Genomic DNA, 19,793 nt, shown 5'->3' on the forward strand with positions numbered 1-19,793 from the left:
CCCACATCCTGGGCCTGTGCAGAGCCTCTCAGTAAGGAGTTAAGCCTAAGACGCCCCAAGACTACCAAAGGGCCTAGGTGCTGGGAAGAAGCAGGGGGGCACTTAGCTCTTCTCTTCCTGGGGACACCAGCAGCAGCCTGCCTTCAAGCAGGCCGGGGAATAGCACAGCAAGATTCCCCGCCCGCCTGAAAGTCTAGGCCCCTCTACAGCTTCCTGCCCGGCACCCTGGGACGAGCAGGAGAGGGAGGCAGAGTGGAGGGCAGACAAGGAAGCTCTTAACACTGCAGCCCAGCATGTCTCAAGCTCTCCAGACATTCCAGGCATCAACATCAGCTTGGGCTCTGCCTGCGCTTCAGGGTGGTCCCAGGGGCCCACCAGACAAGGGCACCAAAGGGGCTGCACTCAGGTCAGCCGCCCACACGCGGGGCATCGGGGACCTCCCTGCGGTGGCCACTCTGCAGCTGGAAGGCACAGGCGGCAACGGAGACAGGCCACATCCCGCGTGCACTCCAGAAGACCGACGGCACCACGTGTGCAAACCTGAGGCCCAGGGTTGGAGGATGGGTGTTGAAGGGACAGCCCCAAATACCAGTGCTTCACAGAGAGTGTCCGTGAGTCTAAGCCCCGCTCCTCTGCAGCACCCACACGTCGCACGGACGACAAAGTCAGACAGGATGTTTTCGTGCTCATCTCAACAGTACGGACTTGCTCGAACAATGTCTTAAGTTGGGGCATCTGGGCAGCTCTGTCGGTTAAGCGTCAACTCTTGGTTTCGGCTCAGGTCATGATCTCAGGGTCATGGGATCGAGCCCCGTGTCAGGCTCCATGCTCGGGGTGGGGCGGGGTGGTGGTTCTGCTGGAGATTCTCTCTCTCCCTCTGCACCCCCACCCCGCCCCTGCCCTCTCCCTCTTTCAAATAAATAAATCTTTAAACAAAATCAATGCCTTAAGTCCTATTTTCTTCATTGGCTTTTAACTATATAAGCACTTTACCCTGAAATTCAATTAGGACAGTGACCTACGATGAGGTGACTGTCTATGAACCATGATCGGAGAGTCCCGGAAGAGAGACCACAGCCCCAGGGGAAGCTGGGCAGACAGGGTCCAGGCCTGGGGGCAAGGGGGCAGGTGGTGCTTTCGCTGGGGGAGGAAGGGCCCTGGCCAGGCAGGCTCCGCACGCAGGCCGCTGGCTCCGGGGAGGAGCGGCTGGCCCTCGGCACGCCCCCATCAGCAGCATGGAAAGTTGGCTGGGAATGGAGAGGACGTCTGGTGTCTATAAAAATGTGCCTCCCAGGGGAGCCTCTGGAAGCAGAGACTCCATGAGACTCTCATTCTTTTCCTTATTTGCCACTCTGAAAAATAAGCCATTCTTCCTATTCTGAAATGCAATACGGGTCAAAACCTTCCACAGTGAATAGTAACCCAAAGAAAAAGGTCACCAGATCCAAAATATTTCTCATTTGACCAGTGGCCCAAAGAAACTCTATTCTGTTTACTTGGTTACTCTCCTGGGGGATAAAAAACCTAATCCAATATCCCAAGTGGGCCCATGTTACTCCAAATTCTGTAGGGGGGGGCGGGGCTGCAGGCGCTTCTCACACCCTCTGCTGGGTCCTCCTGGGTGCTAGCCCCTCTCCCCACCCCAGGGAATCTTCTCTGTCCCCACTGTGGCCTCACGTGGGAGAAAAGAACCACCCATGGAGTGAGTGCCTGTCCTGCGTGTCCACCCCAGACCCCACAACCCAGCAAGGCCGACCCCAGGACGGCAGGTGATCTGCAAAGGCCTGCGCAGAACCAGAAACGGGGCTGAACGTGGGGCTCAGCGTCTGCCAGGTCCAAAGCGGGCTTCCCTCCCCGTGGCAGGACGGCTCCCGCTGGGCCTTCCCGCACGCTTCGCTTCCAGTGCGGCCCAGTCGGTGGGAAGGAGCCCTCAGCTCCCACCTGCCCCACGTAGCCCTGGGCCTGAAGTCCTGTCATGGCAGCCACTGAGCAAGGACCCACACTCAGCATGTCAGCAGGCCTTCCTTGGTCACGGCACCTCAAGGGCTCCCATCTCTCATCTGGAGCCCAGAGCTGTGACCTCACGCAGCAGCCAGCCCTTGCCTGTGCTGGAACGCAGGCAGCCCCCCACGACCCTCCCCAGCTCCCCCATCGCTGAGTCCCCGCCCCGGGGTGTGATGGGGTGCCAGGCCCAGGCCAGGGCATGTCCCATTGTCCTGCAGAAGGACGCACACTCCCGGGGCATAAACCCCACCAAAGCAGCCTGCCTCAAACAGAGTTCTCTTTCAAACTGTGAGGCCCACACTCCAGCCCCTGCACACCCATGCCCACGTTCCTATAAGGTCTTTTCCTAGGATGTGCACACCCCGGGGAGAAGTACTGCCCCAGAAACAGGCAGGAGGCAGAACCAGGACACAAGGCAGAAAACCCCGACAGAGGCTACTACGTCCTGAAGCTGGGCATCTGCGGGGCTCTGCTTGCTTCTCAGGAAAGCACCAAGGCTGTCAGCGTGAGGGGAGGGTGACAGTGGGGGTCACTCAGAATGCCCATGCCCCTGGAGCCCGCGGTGACTCCTCTGTCGCTGACTCCATGCGCAGGCAGACGTGCTGGCTCGGGTGAGCCGCTACTCACTGCGGAGCCCCGCTCACATCCTCCCGCTCAGGGGCGAGAGTGGCCTCGGAGAGGCACGAGGGGGACAGGCCCAGCACCGGCCTTGCGGGAGCCCCAGGACCCACAACATCTCTGCCTGTGGCCCCCCCAGCTCCCAAGGAGGTGGGGGTCTGAGCTCATGATCCCTCTAGAAATAAGGGACTCAGCGCCAGAGGAGGAGAAATGGCGGTGGTTTATGGCCTGGCAGCCGGCCCTTACCCCCCTCTGGGGCCCAGGAAGCACAGGCTAGAGGCAGCCCCACGTGCGTGCGGGAGTGAGGAACGGAGCAAGGCAGAGCAAGGGAAGCATGCAGCACCTGCAACACATCTTCCTTGTATCTTTACAAGTGCCTCTTAAGTAATTCTCTACTTAAAGCGGCTTAAATCCTTCCCAGAATAAGGCGAGTATAAGCAGAATAACGGTTACAGTTCGAAAGCAAGTGTTTCCCCATCAAGGAGCATTTAAAGCCGTAAATGGCATTAATCTGCCCCTGAGCTGGGGTCCTGCTCCCGCTGTCCTCAGAAGCCGGACCCACAGGAGCACGACCCCTTCTCCTGTTTGCCAGGAGACCCTCCTCAGCTTGTCCACTGACTGGGAGCCCTCCCCTCAGTACCACTGCATTCTAGCTGGTCCACACCTTCCCCAAGTTCAAGAGCATGGAGGGGAAAGAGAAGTAGCTGCTCTTTACAAACCACTCATGCCTCGAATTCAAGTGACAGTCTGAGGTCAAAGGAGGGAGGGAGAGGGGGCGCTCCCGGTCTGCCACGGGGCTCTACCCTCAGTTAGTATTTTATCCGCGGACCCTACGAGTATCAGGCGTGGGCAGCACAGCAGGACCCCCAGGTCACCTGAGGACCCTGAGAAAGCCGCTTACCTCTCCAGGCCACAGGCAAAATGGCGGGGTGGTGCATGGAGCACTGGGTGTTATGCACAAACAATGAATCATGGAACACTTCATCTAAAACTAATGATGTAATGTATGGGGATTAACATAAGAATAAAAAAAAAATGGCGGGGTGGGAACCAAGCACCTGTCTGTCCCTCCTCTTGCACTTCCACAAGCTTTGAGCCTACAGTTTAAAACCACACACCGAGGGCAATATCATCACAGGAGAAAGGCCTGCAGGGCCCGCAGGAAGCCTGTAATAGACGCGCTATAAACTCAACACACCTCACTCTGTCTTCAAGACTAATTTTAACAGGGAGAAAACATAACCGCAGCTCACAAACCTTTCCTTGCGGATATAATTTACAGCACCATGACTCAGCTGCCCTGACTGCCTGACAGGTGAGGTCACCTGGATGCACACTGGTGTTTTCACCAGGCAACAGCCCACACCTACGCATGGGGCAGGGAGAGCAGGCTGCCCCTGTCCCCAGCCTCCCTCCTCCAAGGGTCCCCAGCCTCCCTCCTCCAAGGTCCTCCAAAGCCCCCTCATTAACACTTCATAGCACATGTGGATTTCCCAGTTCCTTCCAGCACGCTGGCCTTCTGGCCTAACTGGTTGAGCTGCCAGTTAAGGGCAGTTAACTACAAATATGAAAGTTATTGACCTATTTGTTTAAATAGGCTGTCCTTTTAAGCACCTGCTAAGTCTATTAACAAAAAAAAAAGCAGGCCATAAAGGGTCCACTGTGCCCCCTCCTTTGCCCCACCGCCCTCCTCAAGGACTCCCGCAGGTGCAGCAGTCCCCATACTGGGCCAAACACCACTCGGTCGGTGCTCAGACTGGTGACCAGGCGGCACTCCCGGCATCTCCAGCATCTATGGCACCAGCGGCCGGGTGCCCTCAGGCCTCCCAGGGCGCAGACGCCAAGGCCCCTGACTCCCAAGGTTCTCTCCCCGTCTCCTGCCCACACATGGCTCACACCTAGGCTACTCCAAGCCTAGGCTACCTCAGCAGCTCCTTTCTGAGGCCACCCCACCCCACACCCACAATTCCACCTCTCCTACCAGATCTTGACTTCCTCTTGCAGGTGAGTCCCGAACCCCAAGCTAGTGCCCCCCACAGCACCAGGGGCCCAGCTTGCGCACAGGAGGGGCCGACACACAGCACATCCACCAGAACCTCGGGCTCTCGCACAGCTTCGTTCTGTTCACCCCCTTCTGATCCCGGGCCTCCCCCAGCCCAGCCCGGCCCTGCCCCTCCAACATAGGAGTGGACTGCCTCCGGAAAAGAAAGGCGAATTCCAGTTTCCCCCATCCCCTTTCTCTTGGGAACTACAAAGTCTCTCTGTAGACACTCATCTTCAACTGCTTCATGTGGGGACAGAACTAGCTGCAACTCTGAACGTCCTTCCTAGGAGCCAATTCCAATTCCAGAGGCCACACCCACATACACTCGCTGAACCCTCATGACACTCCAACGCAGGGAATCCTATCATTAGCCCCAATCTACAGACGAGGAGACTGCAGCACCAAGTCTAGCACGCAGAAGATGCAGGACTAGAAGCGTGGGGAGCACCACGGCCTCGGCTCAGCGGCCCGGCCATGGCGCTCTCTCCCAGTGCCAAGGTCACCGCTGGGCTGGGAAATGCAGAGGGGATCAGAGGAGATGCAAGAGCCTCATTCCAGGCCTGATTTCTGGAGGGAACCCTCCCATGTGAGGCAGGCAGCTGGCCACGGGAGACACCGGAGTCGGTGACCTGGAGAAGCCGGCGGTGGTGGGCCACGGAACACGGGAGCACGCACACAGGGGCACGCAGGCACGGGCATACACGCTTTGGGAGACGGCGTCTGGAAAGGAGCAAAGCAGCTGCCGCTGGGAGGTGGGGCTCTAGAGAGGGCTGTACTTGTTTCTTTAACTGAAGAAATTAAAACCCGGCCTGATCAAAAACCTTAGTTTAAAACAGGCCTTTACTGGGGCCTGGCTGGCTCGGTTAAGCGTCAGATGGATGCATGATTTCAGCTAAGGTTATGATCTCAGGGTTGTGAGGTCAGGCCCTGCGCTCAGAGTGGGGCCTGCTTAAGATTCTCTCACCTCCTCTCCCCTTCCCCCACCTGGCAAGCACGCTCCCCCTCTCTCTGAGAAAAAATAAATAAATAAACATAAAACAGTCCTTTATTGGAGGGCCTGGCGGCTCAGACGGTAGAGCATGCAACTCTGGATCTCGGGGTTACGAGTTCAAGCCCCAAGCTGGGTGTAGAGATTACTTTTTAAAAAGTAAATACATAAAAAATAAAACAGTCCTTTACTCCACCTTCCATACATAATACATGACCATTAGAGTAACGTGTGGAGGGCACATGATATTTGACTCGTGACTTCCCATTAAGACAGGATTCTAATCTTTAGGGCTGCAGATGGGGTTAGCAGATTGCTGAGTATTATCAGTTACTGTTCATACTAAAACCACATTCTCTTCACTTGAAGAGTACAAAGAGGTGATTTTGCAAATGGCAAATGGGTGGGACTCTGGGCTCTTCCCAGCTTAGAAGAGCTAGCCTGTTCTGCCAAGAAGCTGGCTGTCGCGTGGGGAGAGACACCCTGGAAATAACGTGCATCCTGCCTCGAGGGGAGCAAAGTGGCCCCGTGCCAGAGTCCTGCAGGGGCCCAGTGGCTGTGGCCGCTGCACAGAAAACCACCAGACCTGGGTCCTCCAGCCCAGCAGGGAAACAGGGCAAACCAGGCCCCTTGCTGACCGCACAACTCCTGTGAACCAGGAGCCAGCCAAGCACCTTCTCTGCCTGGCAGGCCCAGGACACAAGGAAGGGTCCAGAGAACTCCTGGTGGTGCAGCTTCAGACTGGATCACGGTCCTCCTGTGAGCCACATCGTCCCTCACATCAATGAAAATGAGCCGGGCAGGGGGGCGGTGTGCCTGGGTGGCTCAGTCGGCGAAACGTCTGCCTTTGGCTCAGGTCATGATCCCGGGCTCCTGGGATGGAGCCCTGCATGGGGCTTCCTGCTCAGCGGGGAGTCTGCTTCTCCCTCTGCCCCTCCCCCCCCCCACTCATTCTCTCTCTCTCTCTCTCTTTCTCAAATAAATAAATAAGATCTTAAAAAAAAAAAAAGAAAAAGAAAATGAGCTAGTGGAGAGCTTGAACCCAGGCAGCCAGATGTCCTCCCCACCAAGAATTTTAAGTATAATACAACATTACAATATGTCATACGCAACACAACCTACAGTTTTGTCTATTACACACAGTATGTTACGTTATATAGTTAAATAAAGAACGGCTATTACAAATTACTCTAATACACACATAGAATATGTAGGACTTTGTAACGCTATCACACCATGTCCAATGAATGTGCATTTTTAAGTCCAGGGCACTCTCTATGCCACAGTACCCATCTGGCCACGGGTGAACAAGTGCAAATGTGGACGTCTAACCCGGTGGCTCCTCTTCCAGGTCACACGTGCAGCTGCAAGCCTGACCCTTCCACCTTGGCCTGGCTGGGGGTCAGGAGTGCCACCCAGCCCCTCCCAAGTTTTAGCTCAATGTGACACTGCTCAATTCTTTTAGACAACCTTGACTTGACTCTCTCACTGCTAATTTTAACTACCCTACATTTCCCCACAAAGTGAACTGGCGCGTCCCGCTGTCACCATCACAGCAGATTCCAACAGCCACTCCAGATGGCAGCATGCCGGGCAGGTCCTGACTCGCTGCCGCCGGACAGAGTGTTCCAAGTCCACGGCTGTTGCTGCTCGTCTCGGTCACGGCAAGGAAACCCAGCCACCCCCCTTGGGGTTTATCTCTAGCACACTCCTCGGGGAGAGAGACCAGCCCAAGGCCAGCCCCAGCCCCAGCTGCCCGCCTGCTTCCAGAGCTACCAAATGCAGTCTTGGGCAGACCGCCGGCCAAGCAGCCCCCATCGGGCTTCCAGACACAGACCAGGCAGCCCACACTGTTGGGTCTGCAGCTGTGCTCCAGAACGGGGGGGGTTCCTCAGCTGAGGCCAGAGATGGGGGGCTGGGAGGGATCCTCCCTGGATGGGTGTTAGGAGACCCCTGAAGTATACACAAAATGGTGTCTCCTTGCATTTTTGTGGGAAAGGTCCATACTTGCACCAGATTTTCCAAGGAATCCATGACCCAAAAAAGGTTAAGCACTAGCCCAGTTCAAAGTGGGGGAAGAGGGAAGCATCCACGGTCACACAGCTGGTTAGAGGGATTTTTGCTGTGACAAAATGACTGCATCAGCTTTTCATAACTTTTAAAAGTCGGCCCTTCCTTTTATAGTTTCCTTTAGAATTCAGCTGAACAATTTAGGTTCATACAGGGGCAAAAAAAAAAAAAAAAAAAAAGGCAGATAAACAAAACGAGAAAGACGAACTCGAAATTTAGGAAAAACTCTAAGGGCCAGCCCAGGCTATTTCAGAGCTGAGAATTTTCTAGAGCTCACTAAACATCTGGTGACATCAGAAAGATCAAACCACGATTTCTAGAGCTGATCCTAAAGGAATGGACAAAAGTATGAACCGCTACAAGTAAAACGGCTGTCATTCTCTCGAACAGTCAGGCCATGGCGTCTGGAATGGAGTCCTGGATAAATATTATTTACTTGGCTCGCCAGAGTGATAATGAGCTTGTTTTGAACCTCCTGTATATGGTGTTAGCTCATTCATTTTGAAAAGTAACCCAGGACAGACAGAGCTGGGGAAAGACTGAGCAAGGAAAACCAGGTCAGCAAAACACTGCTCTCACGTTTCATAACCAAAACATGAGCCAGGCTCCAGACAAAACCTTAACCTGATCTGCATGTTGCATTCAGCCAAGGGGTCCGGGCACCACCTCTCTCCCTCAGATGCAGAGCACCACTGTGCTCCTTCCACTGTGTCTGGGCTCACAGTTCACGGACACGCCATCTGACCAAGGCTCCCCTCCCTCACCCGTCTGCTCACTGCACGCCCACTGTGCACACACCGGGAGGTCCAGACTGCTCTCCAGTTGCTTCCGGGCCACCTGGCTGCTAACCGGCAACCAGTCAACCCCAGGAAAAGAGACCGTGGCCCCGCAGCATGGTCACAGCTACACCCTGGACCCACCAAAGCCCACTCAGCCTGCGTTTCTCAGCTGCGCTGGCCAACTCAGTTCCTTCCTTCCGCCACCTTACCAAGCCCCATGTTACCATAAACCCACAGGCATCAGCTCCCACCAAGCAGGGAATCGCGCCAGGCAGTGAGTCACACACCCATGCCCACCCCACCTCAGTGACCAAGCAGGAGTGCAGGGCCGCTTGCAGTGAAAGCCAGCCCTGACCGGTCACTGCCGGTTGACCAGGCCCCGGCACAGAATGCCACCCCGCCCCCATGCCCCTGGGCCCAGGGTAGGGTGAAGCCTTCCTTGCTGGTGTCCCTTAACCCTGCCCACCCCTCTGTATGGCCCTAAGGCTCATCGCTCTACTTGCGATGCCCATCTGCTTCCTGCACCAGGACACGACAGACGCGGTGGCCAATGTCCCTCCACGACGTGGACACACACATGCGCGCAGTCGCCACGGGGGCAGAAGCTGGCAGCAGCAACCCTAACACCTCTGTGCTGTTACGAAGCAGTGACTCCTAAGATCGTTCTCAATGGGTTACCAAATCAGGATGAGAACCATCGGCCTTGAAGGGGATTCTCTGAGGCAAGCTAGAACGTGTAAGCAGACTGCAGACACTCCAGACCAGAGGCCTGCATGCCCTAAGGACCCCAACTGCATATGCATCACCAGAAATGGGGAGGAGACGCCCATATGTGCACTTCCTTGGGGACAGAGCAAAGAAAATGGAACACAGAGGCCACCCCACATCAACTGGAAACGTGGGCCCTGCCTGGGGCGAATTAGCAGCGCGTGGTGGAGACAGAGACCTAGTTACAGCAGCCCCACAAAGTGCTCGGGAAACTCGGCCACCGAGTGCGGACCTGCTCTGGGAGGCATGCAGGCGCTCACAGGGCTTTCGGGCGCTCCCAAGCTCCCTGGGTCCTCCAATGGCCTGTGGCGCAGACCCATGACCCTCCTGCCAGTTTCGGGAGGGGGGGGCTGGGGCTCACAGGTGAAGGTGCGATTCACAAGTCCGAGTGCCAAAGGGAGGCAGGTCTCAGGGCCCAGTCCCTGTGGGACCTGTCCACCTTCCTGCCCCACACCTGCAAACCAGGTGGGAGGTATGGCCCAAGGGCGCATGACCAGAATTCCTAGGGTCAGGACTTTCCAGGTATGTGACCAGCAGCCAGTCCCTTAAGTCCACCAATAAAGACAAGGAGATCTCATTTTTAAAATGGAGATAACATTTAAACTTAAAACAGCCCTGCGGTGAGTCATCAGGAGCTGTGTGTGTCAACTCGAGGACACTCGGCAGATGGAAGGTCCAATGGACACTTCCTTGAGCCCCTCCCACCTGTTATCTTGCAGGGGAATCCAAGAGGAGCCGGTCTGGAGCATCCCTCCTCCGTGGTAGCCCCGGCGGGTGTACAAAGGTGGGGGGCTGCACAGGCTTCAGCCAGCAGCTGCCCCTCTGCAGGCCCTCTCTTGTGAGCCGCCGCAGAAACCGCCCCCAGAGGGGCTGGGAAGGCAGCCGGGCAGGCCCATCTGCAAGTGGGTGCACCCTGATGTAGGGAGCGCTCCAGGCAGCTCTTGTCCCAGTGACCAAGCCACAAGCCGGCAGGACACTCACGTGGATGCCACTCACAGCGCACAGCCCAGGCATCGAGCCGGGACGCGTCTCCTAAGTTGAAAGGCCCTGAGAAGTCCAAGGACTCCACACCAGCCAGCAGGGCATCCGGGGGCCCTGGCACTCTGGCTCTGACACAGAGCCCTCACCCCCTCCCCGCAGCGCAGGCCATCAGCCTCTGTCAAGGCCACCATCCAAGCTCCGCAGGGTCTTTTCCTTGGCTTGTGACAAGCAGTAACCCAAGGGGGGTTGTCACTCATTAAAACAGATGCAGCTGAAGCATACCCGACTTCTACTGTCCAAACCAGAAACCACATCCTCGGGCCCCAGGGTCAGGCTCTGTTTCTCCCTAAGCCAGTTACATGGGCTTCCACCTCCAAGAAGCCCTCCATGAAGGGGCGCCTGGGTGGCTCAGTCGTTACGCGTCTGCCTTTGGCTCAGATCATGATCCCAGTGTCCTGGGATCGACCCCCGCGTCGGGCTCCCTGCTCCGCGGGAAGCCTGCTTCCCCCTCTCCCACTCCCCCTGCTTGTGTTCCCTCTCTCGCTGTGTCTCTCTCTGTCAAATAAATAAATAAAATCTAAAAAAAAAAAAAAAGAAGCCCTCCGTGAGGAGCCCCGCCTGAGGGTGGTACGAGTTATCTTTTGTGCTGGACAAGCACCGTATCATCACTCCTGTCTACGTATTATTCTTCAGCTGGGGCCTTGCTGCTTAGGCTCAAACCGCTTATGCAGCTCCCACTGTCCCTCGTACATTTCCTAGCAGAGCATTCAGTCAGGAGAGAGAATCCCAGGCGGGGTTCATAAGATCTCTGGGCATCAATATTCTCATCTATAAAACAGGGATACCGCCACTTCCATGCAGAGCGGTCAGAAAAACCCAGAAGTTAACTCTGAGGCTAGATGGCACTTCACACAGAGCCTGGCCCACAGCCACACTGGCAGGGGCCTATCCAAGACAAAGATGTCCGTGGGATCACTGGGGGGCTACTCCATCGACACGCAGGGAGGACAGCGGAGGCCCAGCACGCCAGGGCTCAGAGCACAGCGCCAGCACAGTGCTGCTGGGGTCTCACGGGGACTCAGTTGAACAGAACTAGTCATTAGAGTCCCCCCAAGTTTACCACCCTCTAGTGGAAACGTGATCTGCTCAGCGATGGCCTCAGTAAGTCCAGATTCTTCACATTCAGTCAGTGAAGCATCTGCCTTCGGCTCAGGTCATGATCCCGGGGTCCTGGGTCAGGCTCCTTGCTCAGCAGGGAGCCTTCTCCCTCTCCCCCTGCTTGTGCTCTCTCTCTGTGTCAAGTAAATAAATAAAAACTTAAAAATAAATAAATAAATAAAGCCAAGTGGCCCCTGGACTCCCACCGCAAGGGACTGGGAATGCCGCAGTGCAGTGAGGCCTGGCCTTCAGCCTCACAGCCAGCCATCTGGCCGGGGAGCAGGCGGTGCTGTGGGGAGGCAGGCCTGGGATCCCAGGCCACACCTGCAGGGCTGCAAGCCGAGGCAGAACTCTGTGGGCAAGAATAAATCGCCAGAAGGACAAGGTTCTGAGGGGATCACGAGGAAACCCATATTAAAATTGTAAACTCGTTTCCAAAACCGTATCAGAAGCAGGCAGAAACCACGGCCTGCATCTCCTTGGCTCCCACTCTCCCACAGACCCACAAGATTTCATCAAAAACGTATTTGAATTAGAGGTCCAATGCGCTATCCATTGCTATTTGAACTTTACAACCACAAACTGACAGCGACCACATGACTCTTATCGGCACACACACCGCCTCCCCTCTGCAGAGGTTGCTCAAACGGTCAGGAATTAACCAAGGACTGATAACCGGCCCCCACAGAAGCTTCCATTCACCTGCGTCTTCTGGGATGGTGCAGAAAGCACTGTCTCTTCTATTTCAACTGGCTAGCTCATTCGAAAACATGGTCCCAATTTTATTTTGCATTTGATTCGTGTTAAACATCATTTCATTTTGTGAAAGGTTACTGATGCTTTATACACGCTGTAGTGAAGACAAAACATGATACCCTACACTGCAAAGACATACTCCTGACACACCTGTAAACCCAGGTTTTCATTGGGGGGAGGCGTGCCACACACCTCTGGGGCTCAGGACTACACAGGAGACCTACGGGCCGGTGCCCCACGTGTGGGTCCCAGGGTTCACCCCCAGGCTCAGCCACTTATTGTGTGGCTTTGGACAAGTGACTTCACCTCTCTGCGCCTCCTTTTCTGCTCTGTAAAATGCAGGTAATAACAGACCACCCTCATTGGGTTCTGCAACGAGAGAATGAGGCTGAGTGTTCTGCACAGGACTTGGCCTCCTAGATTATTTCTCAGGGCCTGCTAAGTGCCAGGAACAAATACTCATTATGCTTCCCAGATTATAACGCAGAAATTGAAGCTCAGAGCAGTGGGTTGCTTCTGGGCCAAGGTCACAAAGCCAGGAATGGCCCATCCAGGGATGGAAATGGTCCCCGCACCCCGAACAACGCCAGGCTCTAGGACGTTTCTGCTGCAGAATAAAAGGCCCAGGGCCCCTCCCTATCCTCTTAAGAATTAAAAACACTTTAGACATCTGAATAATTCAGGGATGAGCTAGACATGTTTGAAACGGCCCTGAGCTTTCCTTCAGCTTCCCGGTCCCATGCTGGGAAAGCAAAGAGCAAGACGGATTCAACTCTATAATCCATCCCCAGCACCAATTCGGAGCTCCCGCACGCGGGAGTGCTGAAGGGCAGAGAGGCTGCCTCCGTCGGGAAGCTCTGGCTCCATCCAGCAGAGGGTGGTGGTGTGCAGGGCCTGATGGGGAGGAGGATGTCCTCCAAGCTTCTACTGCAAACGGTTTTACATAAGCAAAGAACCACTAACAGTTGCCCTGTTATTCCAGTTCTGCGCAGCATGACTGGCTGGGAGTAGACTGGCATCTGAGTCAGGCCCCAGGGGAACCGCAGGGTTTCGAGAACTGAACCCCTCTGTGCGGGGTCACCTGGGTGCCCCTGTTCACCTTCACCAGGCCGAGCCTTTCTCTTAGCCTTTGTTTTATGAGCCTGAAACCTTGATTTCCTTGTCAAGGCCCAAAATGCTAAGAATGTGTAAACAAGGGTTTGTGCTTAAGAGATCAATGCGGCGGGGGGTGGGGGGGTGCACCTGGGTGGCTCAGTTAAGTGACTGCCTCCTGCTCAGGTAACGAACCCAGGGTCCTGGAATCGAGCCCCACATCGGGTTCTCTGCTCAGCATCGAATCTGCTTCTCCCTCTGTGACCTCTCTAGCTTTCACTCTCTTTCAAGTAAGTAAATAAAATCTTTAAAAAAAAAAAAAAAAAAACTCAATGGAGGTCCACGAGAGCGCTGTCCCACCCTTTTCCCCACCAGGGTGGGTCAGGGCTGTGAGGCCTTGCCCAGCACTGCTCCACAATGCTTAGAGAAACCACAGGGTTCCTAGAACATGATCTTAGAACTAGCTCCTATCTTCACTTAACCCTAGGAACAAAGGCACAGCCTCACAATCTGAGGACCCGACTTGTTCCCAAATATTTACAAATCCAAATTCGTGGTGAAGCATTCTTAAGTGGATTCTTAACAGCCAGCCCTGAGGACAGAAGACAGATAAAACTTCAAGCTGACAGACATTACCAAAATCCCAGGAGCTGGGCGAGCGGCTTGCTTTCTCCCCCCGCCCCGCAAACTGGACAAAGCCAGAGACCCCTTGTTACTTGGAACCTCCCTGTACGTCGTAAAACCATCCCGTAATACAAAGTTCTACAGTTCTCAATCCAAGGCACTTTCTGTTTCTGGGCTAACAACAGTAACCGCTTATGCTTTGAGAGCATCTCCAGCTCGCCTGAGAGAGGACCAGCCCAGGACTTTCAGTCTGAGGAAGTTCTCGGGTACGTCCGGGCTTCTCAGGGACAGAGGCCCCACCTCTGCAAACCCCACGCAGTCGGGCTCCTCCACAACCCCAGGGACCTCTCACCCACCCCAAGAGCCCTCACCCCAGAGGGAAGCCAACAACACACCCTTCTCCTCCTCCCAGAACACATCCTCTTGCTTCTAAAAGCTTCCGAGAAAGGAGACCAGCACAGCAGGCTCACTGGATTCCTGCAGGACAAAAGCCTCTCTGGCATCCAACACCCAGCCAAGCAGTCTGGTCTGCTTTTAACACATCTTTCCGGAAAATTAAAATGTAACTCAAGGCACAATCCCATAGGCTTACATTTTAACCCAACCAAATACAAATGCATTGCCCCTTGACTAAAACATACATGTTTAAGAGATCTATCATCTTCTGCCCTTCAACACGTAAATCTAGAAAATACGCATTTAAATATTAAAGTACACATGGGTCAGCACTTAATGTCATCATTTAACGAAGTGGCAAACGCTCTTTACCCCGCTGCCCACCAAGCACAGTAACACAACGCAGTGGAAGCACTTTTGGGATTCTCGGGTGGGGTGCATTTGGGAGATTGAATGTACGGATCTCAATGTCCCAGACACGACTGCCTGAGCTCTGGCCAGTGGGGGAAGCCCCAGCCTTCACTCTCCCTTCCTGCCCCATGAGCAGGAGGCACTCCTCTCAGAGAATGTTCCAGCAGCAAGGGTGTGTCCGAGGCACCATGGGCAGATCCCTAATTCCTTTAGTTGGACCACCACTCAGCTCTTTAAGACATGCCTTTCCAATGTATTTTTACTTTGTGCATTTAGTAATTATGAAGATCAGTGACACACTTACGCTTCTGTGATCAATTTTATATTGGTAATTATAATGACAAAAAATGCTTCTGGTTGGGGTAAACACAGCCTTATGATCACAGAATCATCATGGTTTAAACTCCAATTTATATACACTTGTGTCACGGGTGTGAAGGACAATCAATGAAAGACTCTGATGTGTAAAAGTGTGTGCGTTAGAATCAAACTCCATGACGGGAAAATGGAGCAAACATCCAAGTTGAAGAAGAAAAGAGATGCACGTGTTATCACCATTAACAGTCTGCTCGGTTTTTAAAGGGTGGTAGTGGTTATCCAGTCAGTCGCATACTTGGTACTGGATCCTTTCAAGAGCAGTCTCACTGTGAACTTCAATGTCCACAGATACACTGCACTAGACATTACATCTAATTCTATTTAAAATTAGCAGTAAGCTCGATGTCTACTTAGAAACGCACCTGTAGTTTTCGAAGTTATTTTATGGAACATGAGCAAAAACGTCTGAAGATCTCAGCTGGAAGGCAATACAACTGTGAAAGACCCATAATCTAACGAGCTCCCCCCACCTTATTATGTCCAGTGAACTCTGGATCAACAAGTTCAACTTGGGCATAGGAGACGGCAAAACCCCTCCCCCCTCAAAATAATTGGTGGAAAAATATTTCCTTTCCATTTCAAACCAAAAAAAATCATACTTTTGGATGGATTTTCCTACAATGATGACTAAAATGTTGGCAATGAGAAGCGTATTTGTTGTTTCCTGGCCTTGCAATGTCCAACTGATGGCTCGAAATTGCGAGATAAGATTTGTATGTGAAGTACAGTGACCGTGATCACAGTGATCACCACGCTGTCCCATCTCCCCTGTCAGGCTGTCCCATCTCCCCTGTCAGCCGTTTTAGGGGTCTGCTATGTATTTTGCAATCAAGACTTTACTGCCTTTACAAAGGGAAGCATTCGGTTGCCAATGGATTCATTCATCCGGCTCCGGGATTCAGAGGCAGAAGAACCCCAGGAGAGACCCTCAGGCAAACCCCCAAAAACACAGAGTGAAGAAGGAGCCACACCACCGAATCCAGGTCAGAAGGTACTTTTTGAATGCAGCAAAAGAAAGCACCCCTCGGGCACTGGTTCAGGAATGCAGTTTTCCTCTCCGCCAGCAAAATCCTTCAACAGGTTTGGGAGGATGAAAACACCAACGACCTCGGTCTGAACAATGCTTCCCTCACCTGGGCTTCAGGCCAAGCAGGGGTGGGAGGGCAAGGTAGCCTCGCTCGGTAACTAGAAAAGGCTCTGCAAAGCCCTCTGGCTGGGGTGGCGGGTGGTGGCATGGTGGCATCCCACCTCGGGACGGCGGGCACTCCCCTGCCCAGGCCAACGTGCACCCTCGTCGGGGGTCCCCGCCAGAGTCTGCCCCTGCCCCCGTGCGGCCCCAAACTGGCCCCAAACTGGCGACACCGAACTCAGAGCCCTCCTCGCGCAACTTCGTGGTTTCGGGTCCTTTCCCGCAGCCTCCCTCACTCCGCCTGCCCGTCGGCGAAGGTGGGGACACCACGCCGTCCCCCGCAGCCGTGGAGGGGCCCCGCAGGAGCGCCAGGCTTCAAAGGAACTCTCTTCGTGACATGAAAACAGTAAGTGGATTACGCTGCTGCCCTCGAAGCCTGTGGACGTTTTAATCTTCTTAAAATGTCTCCTCTAAAAGTCACTTGCCAAGGAAGGAGGCTCACAGACGCTGTTAGGCCCCCACTAAGTGTTTCCAATGTTACCGCTACCCCAACGGCAGCGGGTTGGAAATAACTATTGTGCAGACTGGTGAAGTCGGACTTTGGCAAGCTTCCTTCTGATTTAGGGCCGGGAAGCTTCCTTTGCACACAGTGCAAAGATCCACAATCCCCCCAGGTCGCTCCAAGGGCCTTATTTCACAAAGGCCTCGCACTTGATACCTTTAATAAAAAAAAAAAAAAAAAAAAAAGCCACTCGAAGCACATTTTGAAAGTTCCATGTTTAAAAAGATCCTTGTTCATTGATTTTGGTGGGGTAATTAAGCAAATCTAAACAAGGGGGGCCTTGTGTGGGCGCCTGTGGGGGAGGTGCGAGGGGCTGGCCTGGGCCGGTGAGCCCCCGTGCAGACACTGGTTGCTTGGCTCCAGGGTCCTCTCCCGCCCCCTACCCCCAACCCCCCTTCGAAACGATGCTCTTCATCTGGGAGGCTTTTTCCCTCTGGTCAAATTTCCACTCAGCAAAGCTACAATGCTCTCACGTTTCCTGGCTTGGAGTGGAAGCAACCCTCCTAATGGTGTTTCACTGAGTGCACCTTCAGCAGCAGAACTGCGTTGTAACAGAGAAATCTGGGGAGCCAGAGGCAACAGCTGTGGAGCAGCATCCTCCCCAGGAACACGGCTTCCAGCACTTTCCGGCTCCACAAATTACAGACAGGGCGCTGCCAGGGGTGTTCCCGAGCAGGGCACTGGCAATTTGGGCTTGTCTGCCACCTAGGACGCTAGCCGGCCGCCCTCACTCGGCGCCAGGCCGCGAGGCTGCTTGTCCTGGGCCACCCCTAACGGCTCCACGGGGCTGGGCTCCCGGGGCTCGCGGGACAAGAAGGCAGAGGGCACAGGGTGCAGACAGGTGATAGGGCCAAACAGGCCCCATGGTCGGAAAATAACGGCAGAGCCCAGACCCCAGCGCAGCCCTCGGCTCTTCTCCCCACCATCCCTCTGACAACACAGAGAAAACCAGTCCAACATCAAGCAACCTAATCGCTGGCCAAAATACCTTCTTGGACTCCTTCCCTCCATCGGGGATGGGGGAGCTGCCGTTGCCGCAGCCCCTCCTCCCCCGCAGACCTGCAGGGCGGGATCTCCGGGCTCGGAGGGCTGGGCCCCTTTCCCAGACTCCTCCCGCCCATTCCCAGCTCCCCTCCTCTCCAATACGCAAAGTTGGAGAACAGAGAGAGCCCCGGGATGTTAAAAGCTGCAAAAGCCACCTTGGAGTGCACCCAGTCCAATCTCGGCTCTGCTTCGCCCCCACCCCCCATGCGACAGGGGCCAAGGCTGCAACACTCCTCTCTGCAAGGGAAGCAGGCCACTGGCTCACTGCCGCCGCCCCCACCACCAGCGGGTGGGCAGCCTCCCCTGGGGGGCACCCGGGCCACAAAAAACCACCACTAAATACCTAATATGCATTTCAAATGCATCTCAAAAGATCCACCTCTTTCCTATACAGCTGCTGCCCATAAAAACAATTAGCCTGCATGGGACTGAAATTCCTGATTTTTCAGACAATCTACTTCCCCACCCTCCCACCAGAGAGCACTTGAGATCTGGACCAAGCCTGGGGCTTTCTACCTGGGGCCTGCATAGCTCCAGGCTACAAACGCTGCCACTCAACTTCAGGCCGATTCTGCAAAATCTCTCCCAAGCCTCAAATAAACTCTTTTTTCAAATACTTAATTCAGATCTAGCCAAAGAGCAAGGAAATTATTCATATTTTTTTTAAAGAGGTTAGGGATTACTGTTTCTGACACCCAACCATTTATTACACTTCTTAATTAATAAACCAATTCTCCAGCTTTTTAGGTTCTTCCCCTTTTTTTCAAGCACAAAATAATGGAGATGACAGACTCCCCGGAGCCCTACCTGTCTGTCCATGGCCGGAGAGTGGTATGAGGTGGTCGTAGTGAAGGAAAGTGCAGGGCACATACACATAACACTGCCAAGATCCAACCTGGGTTTCCCCAGCAGAAATGGACTTCGATTCTGCCAATCATTTGATCCCACAACAACTGCTTCAGTCACTCATCTTCCAAACCCTCCTCCCTTCCCAGGACCTAGGGCTAGGAGATGCCCCAGTAACCAGGAGCTCCAAGGCCCCTTTTGCTGGAGTTAGCTGAGGTATCCAATGGGGCTGGGTGGCTCAGTCTGGCCCGTCAATGCCCCCATTGGAAAAACAAAACAATCTCACACTCCCCAGGAGATCAACTGCCCTTTCCCACTCCTCCCTAGCAACCCTTCCCCTCCCCCCACCGTCCACTTTCTAGAATCATTACACATAGCCAACCAAGAAGCTGGGCCTTTGCCAAACCACCCCCCTCATTCTGATAGACCTCCCCTGGGAAAGACCTCGGCTGGAAAGTGCTCCCCAATAACCCAATCAAGAGCAACACACCTTGGGGAGGAATGGGTTAAATTCGAGAGCTCCAGGAGGAGGAGCTGCTCGGGAAAGGGAAGCGGTGCCGAGGTGCAGAGAAATGTGCAGGGCAGGGGCTCCGGACCTGGATGCACAGACGCACGGGCCCCTCTCGTCCGGGGACAAGCCTGGCCACAGGAAATAAAGGTGTCTTCAAAGGGACAGACCGGAGGACAAGCACATGAGACACAAACACAGGCACAGCCCAGGGGGCAGCTTGGAGCCGGAGGTGTGGAACGCTGGATGGGCGTGCTGAGCGCGTGCGTGCCGGGGGCCAGGGGACGTGGGGTGAAGGCAGGCAGAGAGGACAGGCAAGGGCCGGACTCTCGGAGAAGCTGGGAGATAGCTGTCAGGCCGGGGAGGCAGGACGCGGTCGGAGCCAAGGGCGCGAGGCTCCAGATTCCCCTCTGGGTAGAGAAACCTGAGGAAACGGGGGGTGAGGGGATGCTGTGGGGCGAGGGGGGCCGGATCCGTGGGAAGGTGACCCCGCGGGGAGGGGGCCCGGGATGCTCCCAGGCGGCCGGGACGGGAGAGACGAGGGGCAGGTGCATCCCGGGGAGAGAAGCGGGGCGGCCGAGGCGAGGCGGGAGTCCCGTCGGGAGTCGCGCCCGGCCGGGTCGTGGGAGGAGTCGGG

The 19,793-nt window shown here is 54.8% G+C and overlaps 1 protein-coding gene across 1 annotated transcript in view; it reads right to left on the reverse strand.

Annotated features, from left to right (window-relative positions):
- The window catches only part of SLC45A4 (solute carrier family 45 member 4), a 74,401-nt gene extending 55,245 nt beyond the window's left edge, over positions 1–19,156 (reverse strand). Inside the window, exon 1 of the mRNA XM_035012020.1 lies at positions 19,139–19,156. The gene's annotated coding sequence lies outside the window, so the exon portion shown is untranslated. The remainder of the gene's footprint in view (positions 1–19,138) is intronic.
- Positions 19,157–19,793: the final 637 nt, after the last annotated feature.

Source organism: Mirounga leonina, unplaced genomic scaffold (genome assembly GCF_011800145.1).
Source record: "Mirounga leonina isolate KUSES-001 unplaced genomic scaffold, KU_Mleo_1.0 Mir_165, whole genome shotgun sequence".
In the NCBI taxonomy this organism is placed as follows: domain Eukaryota; kingdom Metazoa; phylum Chordata; class Mammalia; order Carnivora; family Phocidae; genus Mirounga; species Mirounga leonina.